The sequence below is a fragment of the Nannospalax galili genome, unplaced genomic scaffold, assembly GCF_000622305.1.
Source record: "Nannospalax galili isolate Female #2095 unplaced genomic scaffold, S.galili_v1.0 scaffold752, whole genome shotgun sequence".
Lineage (NCBI taxonomy): Eukaryota > Metazoa > Chordata > Mammalia > Rodentia > Spalacidae > Nannospalax > Nannospalax galili.
Window position 1 is genome coordinate 258,316 of NW_008333404.1, and position 25,248 is coordinate 283,563.

Sequence of the window (25,248 nt, forward strand, 5' to 3'; positions counted from 1 at the left end):
GTGTGTGTGTGTGTGTGTGTGTGTGTGTATGTATGTGTTTTGTATACCTATGTTCATGTATGTGGGTTTGTTTGCTTGCCTGTGCAGCTGGATGTGAAGACCAGAGGTTGATAGTGGGATGTCTTCAGCAACTGCTTCTTTGCCTTATTCTATCCTATATCAAATACTATCTATCTATAGATATAGAGATAGTAGATAGATGATGATAGATAGATAGATGATAGATGATAGATAGACAGATAGATAGATAATGAGAAAGAACAAAAACTAAGAAAATTATAGACCAATCTCCCTGTTAAACATAGATGCAAAAATAAAAATCTCAACAAAATACTTCCAAACTGAATTCAAGAACACATCACAAAGATCATTCATGGGTCTGTGAGATGGTTTAGTGGGTAAAATTACTTACTGCCCAATCTGATGACCTAAGTTTAATCCTTGAGACCCACATGGTAGAAAGAGAGAACTGACCCCCACAAACTGTCCTCTGGTCTCTCACACATATACTGTGGTGCACAGTATAATAAATGTAATAAAATGTAATAAGTGTAATAAAATGTAATAAATAAATGTAATAAAATGTAATAAAATGTAATAAGTGTAATAAAATGTAATAAATTTCTAATTTTAAAAAGATCATCCACCATGATCAAATTGGCTTCATTCCAAAGATGCAGAGATGGTTCAACACACACACACACACACACACACACACACACACACACAAAATGTGATAAATCATATAGATGGGCTGGAGGATAGAAATTACACAATCATTTCAACAGATGCAGAAAAAGTCTTTGACAAAATTCAACATCCCTTCATAATTGGAAAAAATGAAGAGAGTAGGAATAAAAGGACTGTATTTCATTGTAATAAAGGCTGTATGTGACAGAGCTACACTCCGCATCATGGTAAATAGGGAAAAATTCAAAGCATTGCCATTAAAATCAGGAATAAGACAAAAGTGTACATTCCTAATCAATACACTTACTGAAGTCCTAAGAATTTAAATAAGCTTCAAATAAAATAAAATACCTTAGCGTAAACCTAAATAAGGAAGTGAGAGATCTCTACAATGCAAATTTTAAAACACTGAAGAAGGAAACTGAGGAAGACACTATCACTGGAAAGATCGCCAATGCTCATGGATTTGAGGTATTAATACTGTGAAAAGTACATGTGGTTTGAATGAGAAATGTCCCTCATAGGCTCAAGTATTTGAACACTTTGTCTCTAGTAGGTGGTGCTGTTTGGAAGGTCATGGGATCTTTAGGAGGTGTGACCTTGCTGGAGGAAGTGTGTCACTGGGGGTGGGCTTTCAGAGTTCTTAACGTTGCCCACTTCCAGTTTGCGCTCACTACTTCATGCTTGTGACAAAGACATGTGCTCTCAGCTTCCTGCTCCTGCTGCCCTGCCTGCCGCTTGCTGTCATCCTCCCGGCCATGATGGACTCTTATCCCTCTGGAACCGTAAGTGAAAATAACTCTTTCTGCCATAAGTTGCTTTGGGTAGTGATGCTTTATCACAGCAACAGAAATGTGACTAATAGTAACCACAGCAACTTACAAATGTAATGCAATCTTCATCAAAATTCCAACCAAAATTACATTCTTTCCAGAAATGGAAAAAGCAATCTTAAAATTAACATGGAAGTACAAAAGACCCCAAAGCAATCCTCAGTAATAAGACTAATGTTGGAGGGATTACCATACCTAATTCCAAGTTATGCTATAAAACCATAGTAATAAAAATAGCATGATACTGGCATAAGAACAGACATGTAAACCAATGGAATAGAGTAGAGGGTTCAAGTGTAACCCTACACGGCTATAGCCACTTGATTTTTTACAAAGACGCCAAAAATACACATTGGAGAAAAGACAGCCTCTCATCAAATGGTGCTGGGGAAACTGGAGAGCTTCACATAGAAGAATAAAGCTAAGACATGAAATGCTGCAACTGATAGAGGAAATATTTCAAGGTATATGCATAGGTAAAGACTTTATGAATAGGACCCCAATCACTGAGAAATGAGGCCAGTAGTCAACAGTGGAACATCATAAAATTAAGAAGCTTCTGTACAGCAAAGGAAACTGTTAATCAAGTGAAGATGGAGCTTAAAGAATAGGAGAAAATTTTCACCAGCTATACCTCTGGTAGAGGATAATGTTTAGAAAGAAACTATAAATAATTAAAACAACTAAAAATCAAGAAAACAAATAGCTCAATCAAAAAATGGGATATGGAACTGAACAGAGTTTTCAAAAGAAGAACTTCAAAGCTGGGTATGATGGCACATGCCTTTAGTTCTAGTACTTCCGTGGGACAGAGGCAGGAGGAGCTCTGTGAGATCAAGGCCAACCTGATCTACATAGCAAGTTCCAGGCCAGCTGAGGCTACAGGGAGACCCTGTCTCAAAAAAAAAAGAATTTAAGAAGAAATACAAATGGCTAATAAATATTTTTTGAAGCGTTAGTATCATTAACCATCAGGAAAATGAAAATTAAAATTGCTTTGAGATTTCATCAAGAAAACAAATGACAAAAAATGCTGACATGGATGTGGGAAATGGGAAACCTTTATCCAGTGTTGGTGGGAATGTAAACTGGAACAGACACTGTGGAAATCATTGCAGATGACTCTCAAAAGGTTGAAAGTTGAACTACCATATGATCCAGCCATACCCACTAAGCGTATACCCCCTGAACTCTACATCAACATTGTGCAGATGCAGGCTTGAGAAGCAGGTTTACAAAAGTGATATAAGCGGTTAGTCAATTGCCTAGATTATAGGTAAGTGAAGCAGGTTTAGATAAGCGGCCTAGATTACGATACCCTGTGGCATGCAGTCAGGCCATTTCTCAGAATTCAAAGTTGCTTCTCCCTTCTAGGTATCTTTCATAAGTAAGGTAAAGGGCACTTCTCCTAAAATGACTGCTTTGGGAAAATGGAGTGACTTAGGTTAGGTTAGTTTAGCTGAGATAGTTCATTCCCCACTCCTTTTGGAGAATAATCAAATCTTTGCTATTTTATTATTTTATATTAATCTGGTTTGGAGGGAGTCGTATTGACTCTGTATCATCATGTGTTTATTATCCAAGATTTTACAGGAAAGTTAATAGAACCATCACTACTGATTCTGTTAGTGAGGCTAACCAGGGACCCAATGTTTTCTAGTAGGATTTTTTTAGCTCTGTAGGTTTGATTTACATAAGAACAGTATGAATACTGTCCTTTTAATGGTTTTGGCATCTTTAGTCTTAGAGATAAACTCACTAGCATACCCAAGGAATTTTCCAGCTTTCAGTTGAGAAAGAAATTGGCCATTTTTCTTTTGGAGTTTTTACTTTTAAACTAATTTTTACCTTTTATGTTATTACTTTGAAGAGGTAACCCTAAAATCCTTTGGGGATAAGAGCTCCCAAATACTTTTAATGTTCTTGGCCTTTGGGACAGAGTACTTGGCTAAAAGTCAGGGAGAAAAAGAAGGTCCTTGACCAGTGCCTGGGAGATATGACAGAGAAGCAAAGGCAAGAATAGTTAGCATTACAAGTTAATCCTTGAAATATTTTTTTTCTGCTAGGTAATTGAAGAAAACCTTAAAACAGTGACATGTGAGCTTGCTTTCCTTGTAAATTATTAAGCTTATTTCGCTAATTTTGTTAAACATTGTCATTATATTTTTAGCGCACAGTTTTAAAATTGTACTTAGGCCAAAAAGTAATGTACGCAGACTAGCGTTTGTGTGTGACTTTTTCATTAAAGAAATATTTTTCTCAGGCTCCTATTACTGTTGTAGTTGTAATTTTTGACTAATCATTTGATTGTGATAGTTACTTCCAGGAAATGTCAAATTTACAAATATACATATTTGGTCTTTTGTTTTGGGTTTTTGCTTTTGGGGGATAGGGTTTCATGTATCCCAGACTGATCTAGAATTCTCAGTGTAGCCAACGGTGATCTTGAACTCCTGATCCTCCTTCCCCCACCTATACATCTCCACACACCGCACCAGAGGAGGGATTGCAGGCATGTGCCACTAAACCCTATGACAGCTGTTTTAAGGACAATATATCAGTGTTTTCCTAGCTCTGAATTTCACTGTCAAATCTAAATACTATTGGGTGGATTATGTAAAATAGATTGGTCAGCTATATAGTCCTGGTCTGTAATTCAGAAACGACATAACCACCATGTGCCAAACATTACATATATGGCCAGTGTAGACAGCAATAAAATGTTTAAATTAGTTCTTAAAAACACCTACCTATTATATCATCCTAGGAATTATCTCATTATTGTCAAATATACAAAAAAATGAGCAAAATCCTAGAAAAAAACAAACAAACAAAAAAAAAAACCAGTACAGGGTTGAGATCATTTACAGAGATTCCACAAGAGGAAAACAAACCATCACCAGGACATCACCTACACCATCCTCCATTCTTCCCGTGGTGACAACCAAAACATGACATCAGCTTCCAAACAGTTGTTTTAAGTTTAAAATAAGGTGTTAGTTTCAGCTTTCCTTAAACACACTTAAGAATTTGGAACTTGGGCTGAAGAGGTCGCTCAGCAATTAAGAGCACTGGCTGCTCTTGCAGTGGACCAGGGTTCAGTTCCCAGCACCCTCATGACAGCTAACAACCATCCATAACTCCAGTTCCAGGGGATCCAGCACCCTCTTCTGACCTCTTTGGGCATTGCATTACAGGTGCACTTACACACATGCAGCCAATACACTCATACTCATAAAAATAATTTAAAACTTTTTAAAAAAGAATTTGGGATTTTATTTTCTTCACACAAAGGCAAAAAGAACATTGACAAAAGCATACATTTTGTGGTTATCAGATGAGTCACAAGATAAATGCAGAGACAACTTTAATGAGAGTGGTCAACTTGACCAAGCCAGTGAAATCTTATACTGTGACTCTTCATCTGACAGTATCCTAGATGGGTTTTCTCAAATTCATGGATAGGAGATTCGCATAGGAGAGTGAAACATCTTCTCAATGAAATATTTTTACTCACTGATGCCAGGGTTGATTTGTCTGGTCTTTCTGGTAAGTGGGTGTAGGTCTTCCTTCTCAGCTACATATGTGTCTTTCCCAAAGCCACATGCCGAATGAAGGAAAAGAACTTTCCCCAGAGAAGACACCTATGTTCAGTTCGGTCAACTGTCAGTAGCTGTGGAACTCTCCAAAAAAGCTTTCGAGAATCAATTAGTGGTTGGAGCATGATGGCAAGTGTCCTTAGTCCCAAGACTTAGGAGGCAGAGGCAGGTAGATCTCTATGTGTTCTGGACCTTTACTACATAGTGAGACCCTGTCTCAAAATAAATAAATTAATTGTACAAACAAATAAATAAAATCAATCAGTGAATGGCAAGTCTATTTCAAAGGATAAAAAGGAAATACAGTGTTCTCATCCAGTCAGTTGTTCAACAGGAAAAACTGCTCATGCAGTATTTTGCAAGAACTTGCCCAAAAGACACAGGATGCTATTCTTTCACCTCATGTTTATGCACTATAATTTATCTGATATGGCTCATAGACAAACGCTGAAGACAGGAATATATAACAAGGCAATTGTTAGAAATAGGTGATGTAGAAATAAAAGCTTTCATTGGACTGGCCATTTGAACTGATATTTAAAAATCTTTTGTAGTTATAGAACAAAGAAAATGATCAATATCTTTCAAGAAAAATTAGAAGCCATCAAAGGGGTTTTATTTTTGCTTTTTTGGACTTATTTTTATTTTATGTATATGAGTCTTTTGCCTGCATGTATGTGAGTGCACCACATGCATGAAAATTCACAAAGGTCAGAAGAGGGTGTCAGATCCCCTGGAACTCGAGTTTCAGAAGGTTGTTAGCCACCATGTGGGTGCTAGGAACAAAGCCCAGGTCCTCTGCTGGAGAAGCCAGTGCTCTTAACCACCGAGCCATCTGTCCAGTCCCAAGCCATCAAAGATTTTTAATGGAATGCATTTTATCAATGCAAATGCAAGAAGAGCCAGAAGAAATATTACCCTAGAGCCTGTTGCAGATGAATTTGAAACCTGGACTTGGTACTTACAAGATGAGTGTGTTCCAGGTTCATGAGCAGCTAGCTGCATCCAAATATATTGCACATAAGTATATAGTTACACACATGGCGGGGGACAGGACATGACCAGGATGGACACGACAGAGAGGCAGAGAGATACAGTATAAGCACCTGTAGCCCTAGCTGGCCTGGAACTTACTATGTAGACTGCTGTCCTCAAACCTTCAGTGATCTACCTCTACCTCCCAAGTACTGGGATTACAGGCGTGTGCGCTACCACACCTGGTGTGCAAAAGTGTGTATGTCTATCTTCAAGTCTAGAAAAATGTGGAATAAAAACTTGGGTTTGCTATAGCTACATTTTTGTTATTAAGTTCTAATAAAGTTATTGTCACTATTCTTTCTTCTAGAAAGTACTTATAAAAATGATGAGAGAGAGAGGAAGAAAGAGAGACTGTTGGACCCAGACAGCAAGCAGTGGTAATTATTATCTTTGTTAAAGGTGCGGTCCCTTTAACTCTCAAGTTCCTCCTTGGTTAAGGAAGCCAGAGTTGAGGTGGCCTGAGTGAAGCACTCCCTCTGTGTCCACAAAACCCTGTGGCTTTGGGCACTGAAGGTGGATGGGGGATGGGACACCACAACTGCACTTCCCTCTGGCACCTTGGGGGCGGCCTAGGTTGAGGCAACCGGAGCTGGGAAGGTGGAGTGGGGCCTCTTGCATTTCTATTGCCTGCCACTGTCAGTGGCAACAGGTGGGGTTCCTATCTCTAAATCTGTTTGCCTGCTTTGGTCATGAGGCTCTGGCCCTACTCTCCCACCCCACCCTCCGCCTGGCTCCAGGCGAGGCCCAAGGTCCCATCCACCCACCCACCCACTCGCCCTGCGGCTCAAAGGGGCCTGCGGCATAGACCCTGAGTCATTTCCTGGGTAGTGGCTGAAGCTCCGCTGGAGCAAGCGAATTTTTTTTCTACTCAAGTCATCAAAACCAGTGGTTTCTGTGTGCACAGCTAGCTCTCTTTTAAAGGTTCCCGACAGAGTCTGGAGAGAAGGCGCAGAGCAGCCTCCAGGCGGGCACCGACCTGGCTCCTGTCCACTGCCCACTGCCCACCTTCCCCAGCGGGCGCCCAGCCTTGGGGGTGCCAGCACCCCATCAGCCACACGCGCGCAGGCTCTGCACCTCGGTCCCCTGAACTGGCGGCCAGCATGTGATCAGTAAATATTTACTAAGTCATCTTCCCAAGCGTGCACTGTGGTCCTCTTCAACCGCTTTCTTTTGTCCGCTGTTTGCACTGAAAATTCAAACTGCCTCGCTGTAGGAGCATTTGATTGTCTCTCTTCCTGTAGACAACGCCCTCAAACCACTAGGAAGGGCCACATTCTGGGCGAGAGGCCTTAAGGACTATTTTATGCAATCAAAAATAAAATACACCTTTAAAAAAAATAGTAGTGGGAAGCAGGGGCTGACTAAGAAACAGGTAATTCCTGATGGTTTACTTTTGGCTTTGGCTCTGCATCCAGAGGTGACTTAAAAACACTGTGAATTCTACCAAGTGCTGAGATTGATGTGAAAACACAGAGCCCCAGAGGCTGGCTGGGAAACCGGCAAGGGAAGCAGCCTGTGTCAAACTGGCCCGCATCCCACGGGACCCCCGCCGGCCTCCTCCAGCCACCCCAGTCAGACACGCGCATACCTCAGAGCTCCACTAAGGCGCATTCTAAGCAGACAGGCGGACTTAAAACCTAAGAAGGGGCTTGTTTTCCCTCCCACAAAGGACTAACTCTTGAGAGGCAATTTTGTAGAACCATTCAATTCTTTCAGCGCTCATGCTCTGGAAACCTTTGGTTTTACTTGCCTTCGTTTTTCTTCAGAGATGCAGGTGCATGCGAACGATTTCTGGAACATTTCTTGGGAGAAAAAAAATAAAACCACCTAGTTGCCTTTCGATAAAAACACACCACTGCACACTTGATATTATATCTATATACTAGAAGCCTAGTCCATCATTAGAAGAATAAGCTCCAGGCATGGTAGGGCCTGCTTATAAGCTCAGCCCTTGGGAGGTGAGGGCAGGAGGGCTGAGTGTTCAAGGCCAGGCTGGACCACATAGTGAGAAGTTGTCTCAAGAAAACAAAAAAGGGGAGAAGATAGAAATATGTATTGAGGGGCTGGAGAGATGACCCAGCAGTTAAGAACACTGGTTGTTCTTGCAGAAGACCATGGTTTGAATCCCAGCACCTACATGGCAGCTAACAACTGTCCGTAACTCCAGTCCCAGAGGATCCTACAGCCTCTTCTGACCTCCTCGGGCATTGCAGGACACGGGTGTGCTTACCTATATACAGGCAATACATGCATACACACAAAAATAGTAAATAAAAAATTTTTTAAAAAAAAGAAATATGTATTGATTTGAGATGTCCAAACTAGAAAGAACTGGGCCAGTGAGTGCGCCCTCAGCTGTATATCTTTAAGTTGAGCAATTCCTGATGTTTGCTATTAAATTTTTTGATTAACATGCCAAAAAAAAATGGCTTTGTTGTGACATTTTCACACATGTGTATCATTATCATTATTCTTTGTTCTCAGTCACCTCTGACCCGCTGCTCTCCCCAGACCTCCTCTCCTCCTCTTGTTGGTCCCCTTCCTTCCCCCAACTAGTACTTCTTTCTGCTTCCCTGACACACATCCCATTTCCTTCTCTCGATCCCAAACCCCAACTACTGATGAGAAAAGGAAAAACGCTTAGACTTAAAAATTAGTAGAATTTATTTAAGAACTATAAATAAAACAGAACAAAGTAAACAAAAGAAATCCAAGACTTGGGCACACACACACACCACAAACCAGAGGTCTCTGACCAACAATAGCATTTATAGGATATGGAAGTATAGTGTAGAGAGAATTTAATTGGCTGTGTCGTAATTGGACAATTGATTACAGAGCCTCCTGCACTTCACTAGAGTTATTCTATATTGCTTTGGTCTATTGGTGCTTAACACAAGAGTCTCCCAGTCAATGGCTCCCACAAACTTTAACACTCAAGGATACCACAGGAGCAGTACAAAGGCTGATGAGGCCAAAATGATGAGTTCAGCTCCTCTCTTTGGACCCTTCTGTGCTGTTTGACATTCTTCTAGTAAGCTTGCTTAAAAAGCAAGAACCAAGAGAAAAAATTAACACACACACACACACACACACACACACACACACACACCACCCAGAAATTTAACATTATGGGAGAAGAAATTGGGACCGTCATCCTAGTCATTTGTTTACATATCAAAAACCAAAGTGTGTTGTGTGTTGCTAATTAGGGGAGCAGGAAAAAGACCTAAGATATGATCTCTGTTTTAAAAGAATTTACAGTGTCTTCACGAAGGCATGTGGTGCTCTATCTGGGCCAAAAACAGCCAGTCTCAAACCTTCCCGGGACATGCTATTTGAGATTCCAAAGAAGCCCTATAAATGGGGTACATGTGTCTATAGTCCCACTGAGAGGCAGGAGATTGGCTTGAGCCTGAAAATTTGAAGTCAGCCTGTTAAACATAGATGAAATTAGCTACTAGGGTAATCGGTGACATTTAGCATTTAAATGCAAAAGCATGTATTAGGAGAATTTAGAGTGATCTATATGTCCAATGTCATATCTATGCCTGAGGTGAGGGGCCAGATGGTGCTTACATGAAGACTTAAAGAATCTGGCTGTAAGCCCTGGGCCAATTTCCTTCAGTGTTTCGAGCAACAACCTAGATACTTGTTGGTGTGTGGGAAAGTTCAAGGCCAGGTTTGGGTTCCAGCTTGCCAAAAAAAACATGCAGCTGTCTGGTCACAGTCCAGATACTCAGAGATTCTCACTCAGGACACAGAAGTAGGTGGGGCTTGGGGAACCCTACATGTGGAGACAGTGGTCAGCTCCAGGATGGACGTGCTTCTCAGCTGAGTCATAAGATGAACAAGTATCTACCTAAGGTCAGATACTAGTTCTGAGCATGCTGCTGCTTCTCCCCAAGTCCTACAACACACCTGGCTCCATCTTCTGCATCTCCAGTGGCCTCAGCTGCAAGAGTCCAATTCATATAAAAGTATTCATTCACCCATGAAGTGTTTGAGTGTCTCAATGACCCTTATAACAGAAACCTTGAAATAATAAAAAGCCGGAACAAGCAAGCTTACTGTCTGGTACTATCTGGTCTTGTGATACAGAAACAAAGTTACCTCAACAATTGATCAGCAGAGGATGGAGGTTCTTGGGTAGCACTGAATTTGGAAGTTGTTGTCTTCTTGCCAAAGGCCAGGTTGTACTACATCAGATCTTTGTTGCCAGATTGCTGGACAAATAATATACAGAAGAAGAAAAGTCATTTACAGGAAGGGGTTTTTATAGAAACCAAACACGGATTTCTTTTTCCTAAAAGTAAAATAAATAAGTAAATTCCTTTGAGGACTGTTTACTTCAATCAAGTGGAAACTTTCGACACCCACAGTCAAAATCCTTCTTCCTAAAATAAGTAAAAACAGATAGGGGGCTCTTCTGAGAGGAAAGAGTACCACATTTTCTCTTTCCTTCCAGAATACCACACTTTAAAAGTGGGTAGTAATCATAATTGTTTTCCTTGGCTCCCCAAAATCCAAATTACAGCCAGTCACCTTGCACTGCAAAGTCTCAAGGAAGACGTGCAAAATACTATTTATTGCATAGAATTTGAAACCCTAATTTCTAGAATCAATGACTGGGTCAAGCTAAATAATAAAATTTTAGGCTTCCAATCTTTCCTCAAGCCCCTTGGGCCTTGTAACTCTGGCTTACAGACAGCTGCTCTCAGCCTCGCAGGCTAACAGCAGAGGCAGTGGGGCTGAGGCTAGAGGGGCCTTAGCCAAGATAGTTCACTTAAGGGTTGGCAGTCTGTTGCTGGCCTTTGACCTTCTAAACATGAATCTGTCAGCCAGACAGCTTGAGCAACCTCACAGCATGGTGCTGGGTTCCATGAGTAAGTGTCCTCAGAAAGAACCATGGAAAGATATCTTCATATTGTCTCAAAACTCATGTAGTAATACTCTTTTTCCTCCCATCCGGCTTCCCTCCTCCCTCCCTGGTCACAGTGCCCCCATTATCCCCACCCTCCCCCCAATACCTCCTGATTCCCAACGGTCTTTCCTCTCCTGACTTCCCTCCCTCCCCCACACCATGGTCCCTTGCATGTCCCTCCCTCCCCTCCTCCCTGCCGATTGCTCCCACTTCTTCCACCTCCCTCAGGTAACACCTGCTCCCTACTATCCCCCTTTCAGGTTGTTTCTTTTCCTTTACCTCCATGTATCCTTTCCCTTTTCCTGGCTCCTGGTGTTAGAGCAGAATTTATATGGTCACAAATGAGGGATTGGTGCTTCAGTGCACACATGAGCGAGAACATATATCTTTTGTTTTTCTGAGTCTGTGTTACTTCACTTAGTACAACACTCTCTAGTTCCAGCCATTTACCTGCCAATTTCATAATTTCATCTTTTCTTATTGCTGAGTAGAACTCCATTGAGTAGATGTACCACATCTTAACCATTCATCAGTTGAGGGACATTTAGGTTATTTGCATTTCTTAGCTATTGTGGAGAAATCAGCAACAAACATGGATGTACTGGTATCTCTACAATATGATGAGTCCTTTGGGTATATGCTAAGGAGTGTTATCACTGGATCATATGGTAGAAAAAAGAATGGAGTGAATCTCGGGGTGCTAGGAAACCTAAAGGGAAAAGTGATGCCCTAGAAACCCTATAAGAAATGCACATAGAGTGTCTGAACATTAATATATATGTATACCTGGGAGCTGCTTGGCAGGGAACACAGTGCCAGATAGAAGAGACCCCCCCCTTAGAGTGATAAGCATGAGGTATAACACTTATCAAAGAAGCTTCTTTTTGTAACAGATGGAGGCTACTGCAGAGATGTACATCTGGTCAGCCTCAGAGAACATACCCCTGGGAGATGCCCAGTACTAGGTGACACATCTGCAGTTGAATCTCTGCAACTAATGCTCATGGAACATAGTGGAATAAGACGTAGAGAGAGGGCTAATGCACCCCCCGACTCTCACCAGTGAGACTCCCTTGTACATCAGAGTGTGATGCACACAGAAGGCCACAACCGGCCAAGTTTTGAAGAATAAGAGACCATGGAGTATAGGATTGAACTCCTATATGGAACCTCACCCACCCACAGCTCAGGGACCACTGCAGAAGAGGAGGTGGAAAGATTGTAAGAGACAGGGCTGCTCATGAACAAAAGGAAGTGGAGGCTTCCGGGCCACTGGAGGTTTGCTCATGTGAGCCTGTGGCAGTGGTGGCATCAAGCTCCAGACTCATGTCAGTTCAATTAAACAAAGGGCCTAAAGGGGAGGTGAGAAATAGGTAGTGGGCCAGCACTAGATAGAGAACTATTTGAGACTGATTGCTGCTGGATGAGGGAGAGTATGACTTACATACAACCACTGGATGGTCTGACTAGACTCCAGTGGACACATTTACACTGAAGGACATTTGGGAAAAACACCTGACTGAATAGTACTCAGCAGGTGTGGCAGAGTGTGTAGGGCTCTGTGGGGAGATAGGGGGAGGCATGGCTGGGGGAGGGTGTCTGAATTTGAGTGGGAAATGTATGACATTTTAAAAGCTAAAAAAAAAAAAAAAAAACTCATGTAGTAACAGTCACAAAGTAGTCAAAAGCCCACCCAGATTTTAGAAGAAAAAACAGAGATCCCACCTCTTGTTGTTGTTGTTGTTGACACAAGGTCCCATGAAGCCCAGGCTGGCAACACACTCACTATGTAGGGCAGAAAGACTTTAAACTCCTAATTGTCCTGCCCTGAACTCCCAAGTCAACCTGGGATCCTGGCTGTGTGTGACCACAGTCAGCTATAAATCCCACCTCTATCTACCTATCATCTATCTATCTATGTGTATGAGAGTTTTGCCTGCACGTATGTAAGTGCACCCATGTCATGCAATGCCCATGGAGGTCAGAAGAGGATATCAGATCTTCTAGAACTGGAGTTACAGATGGTTATTAGCCTCCATGTGGGTACTGGGAACTGAACCTCAGTCCTCTGGAAAAGCAGCCAGTGCTCTTAACCACTGAGCCATTTTTCCAGCCTAGTTCCACCTCTTGCTGGGAAGAATTAAGTTTCACTGGAAGGAGAGTGCACAAGAGGCAGATACTGTTATGACCATTGTCCTGGTTTGTTTGTTGTCAACCTGACCCAAATGCAGACATACCTGGAAAGAGGGAATCTCAGGTGAGGAACTTCCTCCATCAGATCGGCCCTTGGGCATGTCTGTGGGACATTTTCTTGACTGCTAATTGATGTAGGATGGCACCGCCCACAGTGGGCGGTGCCATCCTTGACTGGGTGGGCCAGAGCTGTATAAAAAAAGGCTGCTGAGCAAGCCCCAGGAAGTAAGTAGCATTCCTCCATGGTTTCTGCTTTAGTTCCAGGCTCCTGGAAGCATTCCTCCAGGTTCCTGCCTTGAACTTCCACCCTGACTTCCCTCAGTGATAGATTGTGGCTTTAAGGTGAAATAAACCTTTTCCTCCCCAACTTGTTTTTGGTTGGTGTTTATCACAGCAACAGAGAAGCAAACAAGGACAGCTATTTTTTGAAAGTACAATCTACTATAGCTCTCCAGCATCCATTCCACCCCAAACAAATTGCCCTCGCTAATTAAGGTAATTCTATCCCACTGGCTGATGACTGGTTCAGGGATAAACAACCCTAAACCATTTGGGGGAGTGAGATTACAACAGAAGTTTGTATCACACATTTCTGGAAGCTGAGAAGTCCAAGGTCAAAGGTGCTGGCAATTGGTGTCTACTGAGGTGCCCGGACTCACCACTGGAAGCTTCCAGTTGTGTCCTCACATGATAGAAGCAGCAAAGAGAAGCTTTCTCTAGGATTCTGGGAAAAAGAAGCAAGCCTTTCCCATTGCATATGAAGGAAGAAATGCAGGCCACCTGCTACTGTGACCATTCTGTGATTATAAGGGTAACACAGAGGATGAAAATACAGAGAAGCAGCTGGGCGTGGTGGCACAGGCCTTTAATCCCAGCACTTTGGAGGCAGAGGCAGGGGGACTCTGTGAGTTCAAGGCCAGCCTGGTCTGCATAGTGAGTTCCAGGACAGCTGGGGCTACAGGGAGACCCTGTCTCAAAAAGACCAAAAAAAAAAAAAAAGAAAGAAAATACAAAGCCTGTCTCTGATAACATCACTGAATCCAAGAGTCCTGAAACCTGACCTGCCTTTTGTGGAGATAATAAATAATAATTCCAATGATGTTTAAGCCAGCTCGAATCAACTTTCTATCACTTTGACCCCCAAAACATTCTAATATATTCAATTTCTTCTAAACACCAGGAACACTGCTGAGCTAACCTGCCTATACCAGGTCCTCTAACAGTGGCAGAAGTTGGGTATTGCAGAAAAGATGAAACCAGAGGAAGTCCTGTTGAATAAGAATGTTAAGCCATCACAAAGCGTTATATTATTTGCCAATTACTTTGCCCTATATCCAAACTATAAGGAAAAGCACTTTATCCTCTAGAATGTGGGTGATGCCACCAACACAAGGCATTATGAGGATTCCAGAGCCTCTCCTCAAGGAGCTGACAGCCTACCGAGAAAAGATGGAAGAAAAGATTGACTGTATCTCGCAGCACAAAAGTACAGATAAAGGGCAGTGACCATCAAAGAAGAAAGGATTTCCTCAGTAGGAAAAGATAAGCGAAATATTCATAGGGAAGGTTTTGGTGGTGGTGGTGGTTTGGGACAGGGTCTCCCAGTAGCCCCAGCTTGCCTAGAACTTGCTATATAGACTAGGCTAGACTTGATCTCACAGAGATCCACCTGCTTCTGCCTCCTGAGTGCTGGGATTAAAGGCATGCACCACCACACCCAGATGTTTTAATTCTTTAATTAGATTTGTTTGTTTATCATGGGGGCAGGACATGTGGAGCTCTTGCATTTGGATGTCAGAGGACAATTTTCAGGAGTTGGTTCTCTCCTCTGCCATTGATCCTGAAGATTAAACTCAGGCCATTAGGCTTGGTGGTGTAAGAAACGTTAAATACTAGTTTTTTCTTTCAAACACTGTAAAACTTGGAACTTGGTTTATGACAAGGAATTCTGATCTTTTAATCCCACCATACCCTGTAAGACTTTGTTTAAGGAAAGACCCTAATGCATTCCTGAGCCTGGTAGCCTGGGGTGGTAGAGCTCTTCTCCCATTCCTGAGCCTGGTAGCCTGGGGTGGTAGAGCTCTTCTCCCTTTTCACTGATTCTTTTAAACTAGCCAATGGGGAAAGACTGTGAGGTTAGACCCCAGCCAGTGGGGAAAAGACATATCTCCTTGCATTAGGGATAAAAGCCCACCAAGCTTCTGAGTCCTGTGTGTGGATCTGACTTACCATGCAAGATACCTTTTTGCAAAAGTAAAATCTGACTTGCCAAGTTACTTTTGTTTTCTCCGTGTGTCCTTTATGAACTATTGACGGGGCCATTGGACCTCAGATTTTGTTTCCTTTTTTTTTTTTTTTTTTTTTTTTTTTTTAGAATCTCCCTGTAGCCCCAGTTGGCCTGAAACTCACTATGTAGACCAGGCTGGCAGAGAAAATTAAGAGTTACTACTAAATTTTTTTCTTTCTTTTTTAGTTAATTTTTTATTATTTTTCTTTTATGTGTATGAGTGTATTGCCTGCATGTGTGTAAGTGCACCCGTGTCTTACAATACCCGCTGAGGTCAGAAGAAAGTGTGGGATCCCCTGGAACTGGAGTTAATAGACAGTTGTTAGCCACCATGTGGGTCCTGGGTCCTCTGCAAGAGCGAGCAGTCACTGCTCTTAACCACTGAGCCATCTCTCCAGCCCTGTCAGTTTTTTTTTTTTTTTGAGACGGGGGTCTCCCTGTAGCCCCAACTGGCCTAGAACTCACTATGTAGGCCAGGCTGGCCTTAAACTCACAGAGATCTGCCTCCCTCTGCCTCCTGAGTGCTGAGATTAAGGGCATGTGCCACCACACCTGCCTAAATTAATATTTTTTTAATTTAAATTTTTTATTGAATTTTTGTGTATTTCATACATAAAATCATCTTTATACCTCCTTCTCCCTTCCCCTTTGGCACTTCCCATAACCACCCCCACACACACACTGGAGTTCATACATTCTGTCATTTGTATTAAGGCCTATTATATAAAATTAGTGTCCCAAGAGGTCCCTCAGTGCAAGTTTATCCACCAGGATTTAGTCAGCCTATCTAGAATCTTTTTCCTCAAGAACATCAGCTCTTCTCACCCAGCAGTAATCAGCTGCCAATAATTCTTCAACTAAGATTGGGGCCTGCTGTTCATTTCCACAGTTCTGTGCTGGGTTTTTGTCTGCCTAAGTTTGCATGGGTCTTGTGCATGCTGACACCATTGCTACAGGTTGGTATGAAAAGGGTCCCAGGCGTCTGTAGAACCATTTCCATATGGTCATGCACCTCCTCCCTGGCTCTGACTATCTTTCTGCCCCCTCTTCCACAATGGTCCCTGAATCCTGGGTGGGTGGACCTCAATATAGGAGACCTGTCCAAGGACCCATACTCTGCTGACTCTTATTCTCTGCATTTTGGCCATTTGTGACCTTTTGTGTTCCTGGCCCTCTGTTGCATGAGGGAGCTTCATTGATGAGAGTTGAAAGATGCATTAGTGTTCTCTTCATCCCTTGTTCTATGTTCCCTGAGTCTTAGGTGCAGAGGTTGCATCCTAGATGTGTCACTTAGGCTTGGGCAATTCACAGAGAATCTCTGTGTATGACCAGTGTTGTAACTCTGTAATAATCTCTGTCCATTGAAAAAGAAGCTGCTTTGATGGGTGGTGACTGGGATATTTGTCTGTAAATTTAAGGATCCATATTTTGCACATAGTAAGAAATTACATTTGTCTAAAGATATGAGAGCCTTGGGTTTTCTCTAAGATGTGTGACCTCTTCAGCTGTGTGCATTTGGCTAAGTTTACAGTACCAGACATGAGTCTCCTCCCATTGAATGGGCTTTACGTCCAGTTAGGTAGCTGTTGATTACCCCAAGATATAAGTGCCACTACTGTACCAATGTTGTTTGCTGTGCTGGTCATTGATGTGGATTTTAGGCCTTGAAGCCAGGGTTAGACTATCGATTGATGTTCGCCCTTACCAGCTTGAGTAGTGCTCTCCAAAGCTGTGAGAGCTAGCCCTCAGGGGAAGTGGCTTCCAGATCAGTTCCAGCTCCATTGCTCTAAATCCTGTGTCCAAAGTATTTCCTGTATTCAGCAATAGGGTCTTACCTTCAAGTTCTGGGAGGCAATCAAGGACTGTGGCAATAGCCTGTGTAATTCTGGGAGTCTCTTGGACTACCCTAGCCAACAGCTCAAAGGAAGGTTTCTCCTGTCTGGCACTGTTTCTTGTTATGTAGTCTTCAGCTAAGCTAACAGATCAGATTTTGTTTCTAACCGTGGCAAGCACCTTTACCCACTGAGCCATCTCTCCCACCTATGAAGGTATTTTTGAGTTAAGTCTTCATATAGGTAGTATGTTAGTTTCCTAATACTGTAACAAATACCTGAGATAATCAACCTGGGATAACAGTTTTACAGGTTTCAGTCCATGGTCAATTGGCCCCACTATTTTGAGGCCTATGGCAGGGAAGGACAACATACCAGGAACATGCAGTTATATAAGATGCTGCCCTCGTGGCCTGCATAAAAGAAAAAAGAAAAGAAAAGAATGAAGAGGGAGAGACCAGATTCCCACAATCCCCTTCAAAAGCACATTCCCTCCCCACCCCCCAGTGACCTAACACCCCCAACTAGGCTCCACCTCTTAAAGTTTCTATCACCTCCCAACAGTGCCAAACTGGGGGCCAAACTTTTAAACATGGGCCTCTTGGGGAAACTTAAGATCCAAACTGCAACAAAAAGAATCTTGACATAAGAAGGTTGAGAACATTCTATGTAAAAGAAAGGAATTCCAGGTAAAAAGAAATAAGAACAAAACTCCTAAGTAGGAACCTGGAAGACTATGACCTAACCTTGACCAATCAAGACTGCAGCCAGCTTTCAGGACTGGAGCAAGTCCTAGAGACTGCCAAGCCGTGCATTCCCCTTTAACTTCCTTGATTACAGAGGGGCTGGGGTGGATGGTGGCCATGCTTGGAGGCTCAAGCAAGAGGCCATTTTAGCAACTGATGGGGAAGTATTTCAATATTTTAACTAATGGTGTGGCTGGAGACCAGTGATAACTGATTCTTACCAGTGAAAACTGGCCGGAAAATCAACTTTGCCTATAAGCAACAGTTAAAAGTTCAACTTGGCTAGAGTTTCCAGTGAATAAAAAGAAAACAGAAATTAGCTAGAATTAGGCCACATAAGCATTTGGAGTCCAAGATGAAACAATTGGATTTAAAAATAATTAAACAATACAGATCAGCAAATATGAGAATATTTGTCAGCAAATAGAATAATTTGCTGACATGCTCAGATACAATGGAGTGGATACTTATCTATCATGTCCTGGGAGTAGAAATTGGACTGGCATGTAACAGTTTCCTGTGGGGTCCTTGAGAAAGAGAAAATGTCTCAATTCTGCCAACAACAGTTGAAGACCTAAAAGCAATGATCAGGGAATAGCTTAATGGTTTCCAACCATCAGCAGGAAAGAGGTCTGGAAGACCGTGAAGGAAATGTAAATGTACCAGAGCCCTGGGAGGAAAGCAACACTTAGCTCTCACCAGCCTGGACACGAACTCTGAAGCTGCTTTGGAGATGCCAAGGCAACAGGAGAAATGAGAGAGCTGTGAGTGCCAGCAACTAGGGCAGAGGCCACAGGAAGTGAGAGGAGGGAAGGGGTTGAAAGGACAACAGTAATGATACCCCATGCCTGAAAAGTAGTTTACAAGCACACTTTCATTTAATCCACACAGCAATGCTGTGAGTATAGTAGTACTATTTAAAGTAGTGCTTTTATGTTCAGTATCTTAATTACTAGCCCCATTTTAAACAGGAAAAGACTGAAGCCGCCTTTAGACCCAGCACTCGGGAAGCAGAGGCAGGCAGATCTCTGTGAGTTCAAGGCCAGCCTGGTCTACATAGTGAATTCCAGGCCAGCTGGAGCTACAGGGAGACCCTGTCTCAAAAAGATAATAAATAAATAAATAAATAAATAAATAAATAAATAAATAAATAAATAAATAAATAGAGAGCTGTTGGAAGCAAGCTTAGGCCTTTGCACTCCTTATGCAGCACCTCCACTTACCCCAGAGTGACCTCAGAGACCCGAGGGTCATTCCTCAGCCTCACAGACCTGGTCTCAGTGCCCTAGGAAGCAGCTGTAGATTGTGGGAGAAACATAGTAATTCTCCCTTTATAGTTTTCATATCCAAGAGGTAAAGTTCTAGAACAGGAGGTATCTAGAGAGCAGCTCACCCTGGGTCAACACCTCCTGATTCTGGTGGCTTGGTTTCTGGAAGGATCCCATTCTTGTTTTATTAATCAGATTAGACTTGAGGATTCTCAAAGGCAAGAACCATGACGTTTTTGTTATCTTTGAATACTCTGGTCCTAAGTATTCAATAAATACTTGTTGAATAACTTAATGAATAAACATTTTTGAAATATCTTGAGTCTTCTCTCTCAAAACAAATACAAAGAACCAAGCAATTCTTGGGGAGATGAGTTATTTAACAATGTCTTGAATTTTAAATCATGTTCTAGTTTGTTCTTCATTGCTGTGACAAAATACTCTGACCAATACCAACTTGGGGAGGAAAGGGTTTATTTGTCTTACATCTCCCAGGTTGCAGTTCATCAGGGAGCCCAAGGAGCCAATACTCAGGGCAGGAACCTAGAGGCAGGAGGTGGAGCATGGAGGAATGCTGCTTACTGGCTTGCTCCCTGGCCCCTGCTTAGCTTGCTCTCTTATCCAACACAGGCCCACCTGCCCAGGGGTGGCACCACCCACAGTGGGCTGGGCCCTCCCACATCACTCATCAAGAAGATGCCCTTCAGACATGGCCACAGGCCAGTCCAATAGAGGTAATTCCCCAATTGAGGCTCTCTCAACCCAGGTGTGTCAAGTTGACACTAAAGCTATCCAGCACAAATCATAAAGGTAAACTAGACAGAGCCCTGACTCTAGAGAGCTTACCAGTTAATTTAAGCCCACAGAAAACCATTGGGTCTTCCCATGTGCAAGTTGCTGCAAAAATGAGCAAGACGAATCTATAATCTCAAGGAGCTCACATGCTAGACGAAGATTTAACATCAACATAAATGTTATAATTATGTACCAGAATATTATAAATCATTTCCCAAAATGATTTTTCAGAATGTTTTGGGAGTCCAAAAGAGATGGAGTAGAAATCAACAAAGATTCGTAAAGGAGATTGACTGAAGGAGCCACTGAATTTCATCAGCAGCAACTGAAACCAGATCCCTCCAAAACAGAAAACTTGAGGAATGGCAGAGATGAGAGAGCACAGAAGACCTGGGGTAGTGAGGGGAGCTGCCGTTTGATTAAAGCACAAATACCTGAAGGAATTTTGATACCCTCTGCACCAAACTATGACTGCTACACACCAGGTCCCTCCAGACACTAACCTGCATCTGGATGTGCATCCATGCATATGGCCCACCCAAACTCCACCCTCCCAGCTCATGCCCGAACTTTGCCTGAATTGCATCACTATTTATAAAGGGTCAGTCTAGAAAACACTAAACTTGGTGTGCTGCTGGTAGTATAGTGGTGAGCAGAACTGCCTTCCAAAGTATTAAACTCACTGAAAGACTGTTCTATACCAACAGCTTCCTATAGCCCCAAATCCACTCTTTTCCATTTGTTCTTTGATTTTATAGACTCCCTGCTCACCCATCTTACACCCTTTTTGTGTCCTGCGCTCAGTGTCCCAAGTGGATTGCTTTCTGACTCAACCCCTCAACACCTTCACCCCCTATCCATCTATACACACCTAACTGAATCCATCCCACAAACATATCCTTTGGATCCAATGGCTAGACTTCTAAGTACTAGGGCCATGCAGATTGTAATCACCACAAAATTATAGCTTCCTCCAGAAGCTTTTATATTACGCAGCCATTCTGGGTCAATCCCCCTTTCTCTTTACCTGAGACCGCAGAGTTTCCTCCAGTCCCAACTCAGTCCCTTGCCCACTGTCAGCTCTCCGTGCCTGTGTTCACAGAGGTCCTCACCTCTATTTCCAGCTATAAACAGAGGTGCGAGGGAAGATGTCCCTCACGGTCCTTCTAAACCTCTAGCATCCCCAGCTCTTCTTTAGCTTCCCTGTAAACGAATTCCAGCTACCCACAACTCCTTGGGGCTTTGTTCTATCATGTTATCTTTAATTTTTTTAAATTGATTTATGTTTACTTTATGTGTGTGAGCGTTTCGCACACATGTATGTAAGTGCACCCATATAAGCAATGACTGCAGAGGTTAGAAGAGAGAGTCAGGTCCCCTGGAACTGGAGTTACAGCTGGTTTTTAGCCTCCATGTGGGTTCTGGGAATCAAATCTGGGTCCCCTGCAAGAACAATCAGTGCTCTTAACCGCTGGGCCATCTCTCCAGCCCTTCTTGTGTGTTTCTAATTCCCCAGTGACCCCAGATTCTCTCTAGCTGCTACTCTGTCTCTTCTCCTTTTCACAGTACATGTGCTCCACACCTCCCATTCCCACACTTCATGGCCATTCTTTCCCCGGCCCATTATCATCTGTCTTTCTCCCTACCCTATACCAAGCCTGCTCACCTCTGATGATATAATTGCCAGATCCAGTGGTTATGCAACTTCCTTTACCTCTGTGAAGTCTTTCACCTTGTGAACCCCTCCCTGCCTCTTCAAAGTCTCTCTGCATGGACACCAGAGCCGTCTCATTCTGTTCCCTGGTCATTTCTCTTCCTTCTATGCTGGAACACTTCCCTTTGCTTGCTCTTTTACTGTTTTTTCACCTATGCTAAGCTGGCTGGCACACTATCATTATCACCCCAGTGTTTAGACAGCTCTACATACACAGAGATCTTTCTTTCAAGAACTGCCAAATGGTTGGGTGAATGTTAGAAACACTGGAGTGATCAAGGCAACCATCTCTGCCCTTCCTCCAGAGAGGAAGACAATTAAGTGAACAGAATGACAGTAAAATACAGTAACAATGATGCTGGCGGGGCTTTGGGAGAACCTGAACTAGACAAAGGCATGCTTAACCACTGCAGCATCAAACAGTCCCACTTACCTCAGCTTTGTCAGGATGGTCAGTATGGAGCCATGGTCTTGTCCAAACCACCCCTAAATGTTATACTTTCTATTCTGTGTCTTGAGTATAATACCACCACCCACCTGACAACCAAGCTAAATACCCAGCAGACGCCTTGGTATCTCCCTCTCTCTAACTCCCACATTGAAACACTTGGCAGAAGAGGCTGGAGCTGCCTTCTCAGTATTTGGCAATTCCCTGTCTCCATCACCACGGCCATCACCCAGCACCCACATGGAGGCTAAACACCATCTCACTTTTGTTCCTAGACTGTCTACCATGTTCTTTGCCTCTATTCTTGGCTCTTTAGTACATTTTCTACACTTTGAAAGCAAAAAAGACCACGTTACTCTCTGCTTTAAAATCTTCTTTGGGGGACTGGAGAGATGGCTCAGAAGAGCACTGACTGCTTTTGCAGAGGACCCGGGTTCGATTCCCAGAATCCACATGGTGGCTAACAAATGTCTGTAACTCCAGTTCTAGGGGATCGGTGCCCTTTTCTGACCATGGACATTGAAGGACATGGACATGCAGGAAATACACTCACACACATAAAATAAAATAAATAAAATATTTTTTAAACCTTCTTTGGTTCTTGGCATATAGCCATCAGGGTAAAATCTGAATTTGCAGGCATAGCCCTTAATGACCTTGTCTTGAAATCTCATATCTCACAGCTCCTCTTGTATTTACCATCATCATCTCATCTGTGAAAGTATGGAGCCACCTGCATCTGCTGAGAACACAACACGTGCTGTTCCTCCTCAGCATTGCACAAGTCACTGAAACTTTCTCTGTGAACACTGAGTCCTAAAAGCATTCTACACAAATAACTCTTAATCCACACACTGCTATTCTCTCCATTGTATAGACGAGAAGAGAGCAAGTAAATAGGTAGTAGCTAGCATGCTGCAGCACAAAGATTTGAACCCTAGTCTAAATGCCACCACCTATGGCCTTTAAAAGCTCCTATGCTGCCTGACTTCACCATGCTCAGTGCCCACCTACCTGGTAACTTCTTATCCATCCTTCCACAGCCAGTGCAGAATCACTTCCCTACTCCCCCCGAGCTAACTACTCACTTCCTTCCCAGCAGTGTCATGGCAGCTTAGTCATAATCCTGTCATTACATCTGTCACACTCTTTTGTGCCCATTTAGGGATGTACCCAAGCCTACAAAGAGATCAGGTTACCCGAAAAAATTACCTTGGACTGTGGAAATTCCCACAATAACTTCCTGTTCAGTCCTTTCATTCAGCTGCGTTACCTCATTTCTGTTTCTCACACCAATTTACCTGTCGTCACTCATCCTCAACCCCTTGCCTGTATTGGCCCTTTAGATTAACTTATTATCTACCCACCTTGCCAAACCTCCTCTTGCCTGCCACTTTTCCTGCATGCTCTGCTCTCTGCTTAACCTGGCACTGAACCTTTCAATCACTGTGCCTTGGAGAGTGTCCACCTCAGGCAGCCCAGAGTGGGGCTGACACCCCAAGTAGCTCTGGACACTTCACGCTCATTTGGTTCACCTCTCGTCTGCTTTCACTCAAGCTACCTCATGCATAAGGAGTTGTTGAAAGACTAATGTCTTGTAGAAAATCAGGAAAACTAAATAACTGGATACAGGAAGAGCAGAAGAACTAATACAGTTAGATGGCCAATCTTTTTATAAGTGGCAGAGAAGAATTTATTTTTAAAATTTTTTATTGAATTTTTGTGTATTTCATAAGAACATCTCAATCAGTCTTAATCATCTTTGTACCACCTCCCCCACTGGTACCCTTCTATAGCCCCCCCTCCACTGGAGTTCATACAGTCTGTCATTTGTGATAAGATCTGTTGTGTCATTAGTTGGACTGCCAAGCTTTACTCCCGGTAATTACATAATCCAGAAAACAGACAAGTAGCCTTCTTTGTTTCCAGTTTCCAGTTGCCTTGTTTTCTCCTCTCTGCCACATATTTTTTTCTAAATCTCACAGCTTCCATTTACTCTTGGTGTCTTGCTCATAATTTTGATTGGTCCTGACTTTCTAGTTCTCTCTATGACTCACTACTTCTAAATGCCTGGTTCTGTATGTGTTTTTAATTTCAGCTTCCAAGAATAAAGGACCAATTGGTCCCAGCTCATCTTATGTCATGAAATCTTTACTACTTGGCCATCCTATGCATTGGCAGGCCTTGAGTCCAGAGCTCACATCAATCCAATCAGCTGTGACAAAGGACACAAGTCAAATCCTGCAACCTTGTTCACCAAGTCATTCCTTCAGCAGAGGCTATAAGTGAGGCATTTTCTCTTAAAAGGATTATGAAGCCAGGCATAAGCAGGTAGATTCTGTGAGAGTGGGGCCAGCCTGGTCTATATAGTGAGTTCCAGGCCAACTGGGGCTACAGGGAGACCCTGTCTCAAAAAAAAGATTATGATGTGGAAGTTTCCACGATTGAAATATGGAGTAATTTAAACTGCTACCTGTTTAATAATTTTTATCACAGGTTTCTCTGAGAATTAGATGAAACTATAGGTGATCCTCTAGAAAAAAAAAAACACTCATGCTGAAAATTTCATGTATAACTTTAGAGTATTAAAGAACCCTAGCAGCCATCTACAGAATGTCCCACACCATCTGTCTAAAGTCCATCCGTGGAGCTCCTCAGAGGCAGGCACTGTAACACACTCATATTTGCAGGTTCTAGAGCACCACATGGTACATAGTAGGTTCTCAAATCAAACTAAAGAAATAAATAGAAAAGTTAATTAATTAGTCAATAGTAAAGGAATTATTCAGAGCCACAAAGAAGCGAAGAAGTTCAGATTTTTTTAAAGATTGATCAGTGTGCGTGTGTGTGTGTGTGTGTGTGTGTGTGTGTGTGTGTGTGT

The 25,248-nt window shown here is 42.7% G+C and overlaps 1 long non-coding RNA gene across 1 annotated transcript; it reads left to right on the forward strand.

Annotated features, from left to right (window-relative positions):
• Positions 1–1,360: 1,360 nt before the first annotated feature.
• On the forward strand, positions 1,361–7,233 carry LOC115069461. The gene is made up of 3 exons (XR_003848726.1): positions 1,361–1,475; positions 6,468–6,537; positions 7,082–7,233. It is a non-coding gene; the product is annotated as an uncharacterized LOC115069461 (long non-coding RNA).
• Positions 7,234–25,248: the final 18,015 nt, after the last annotated feature.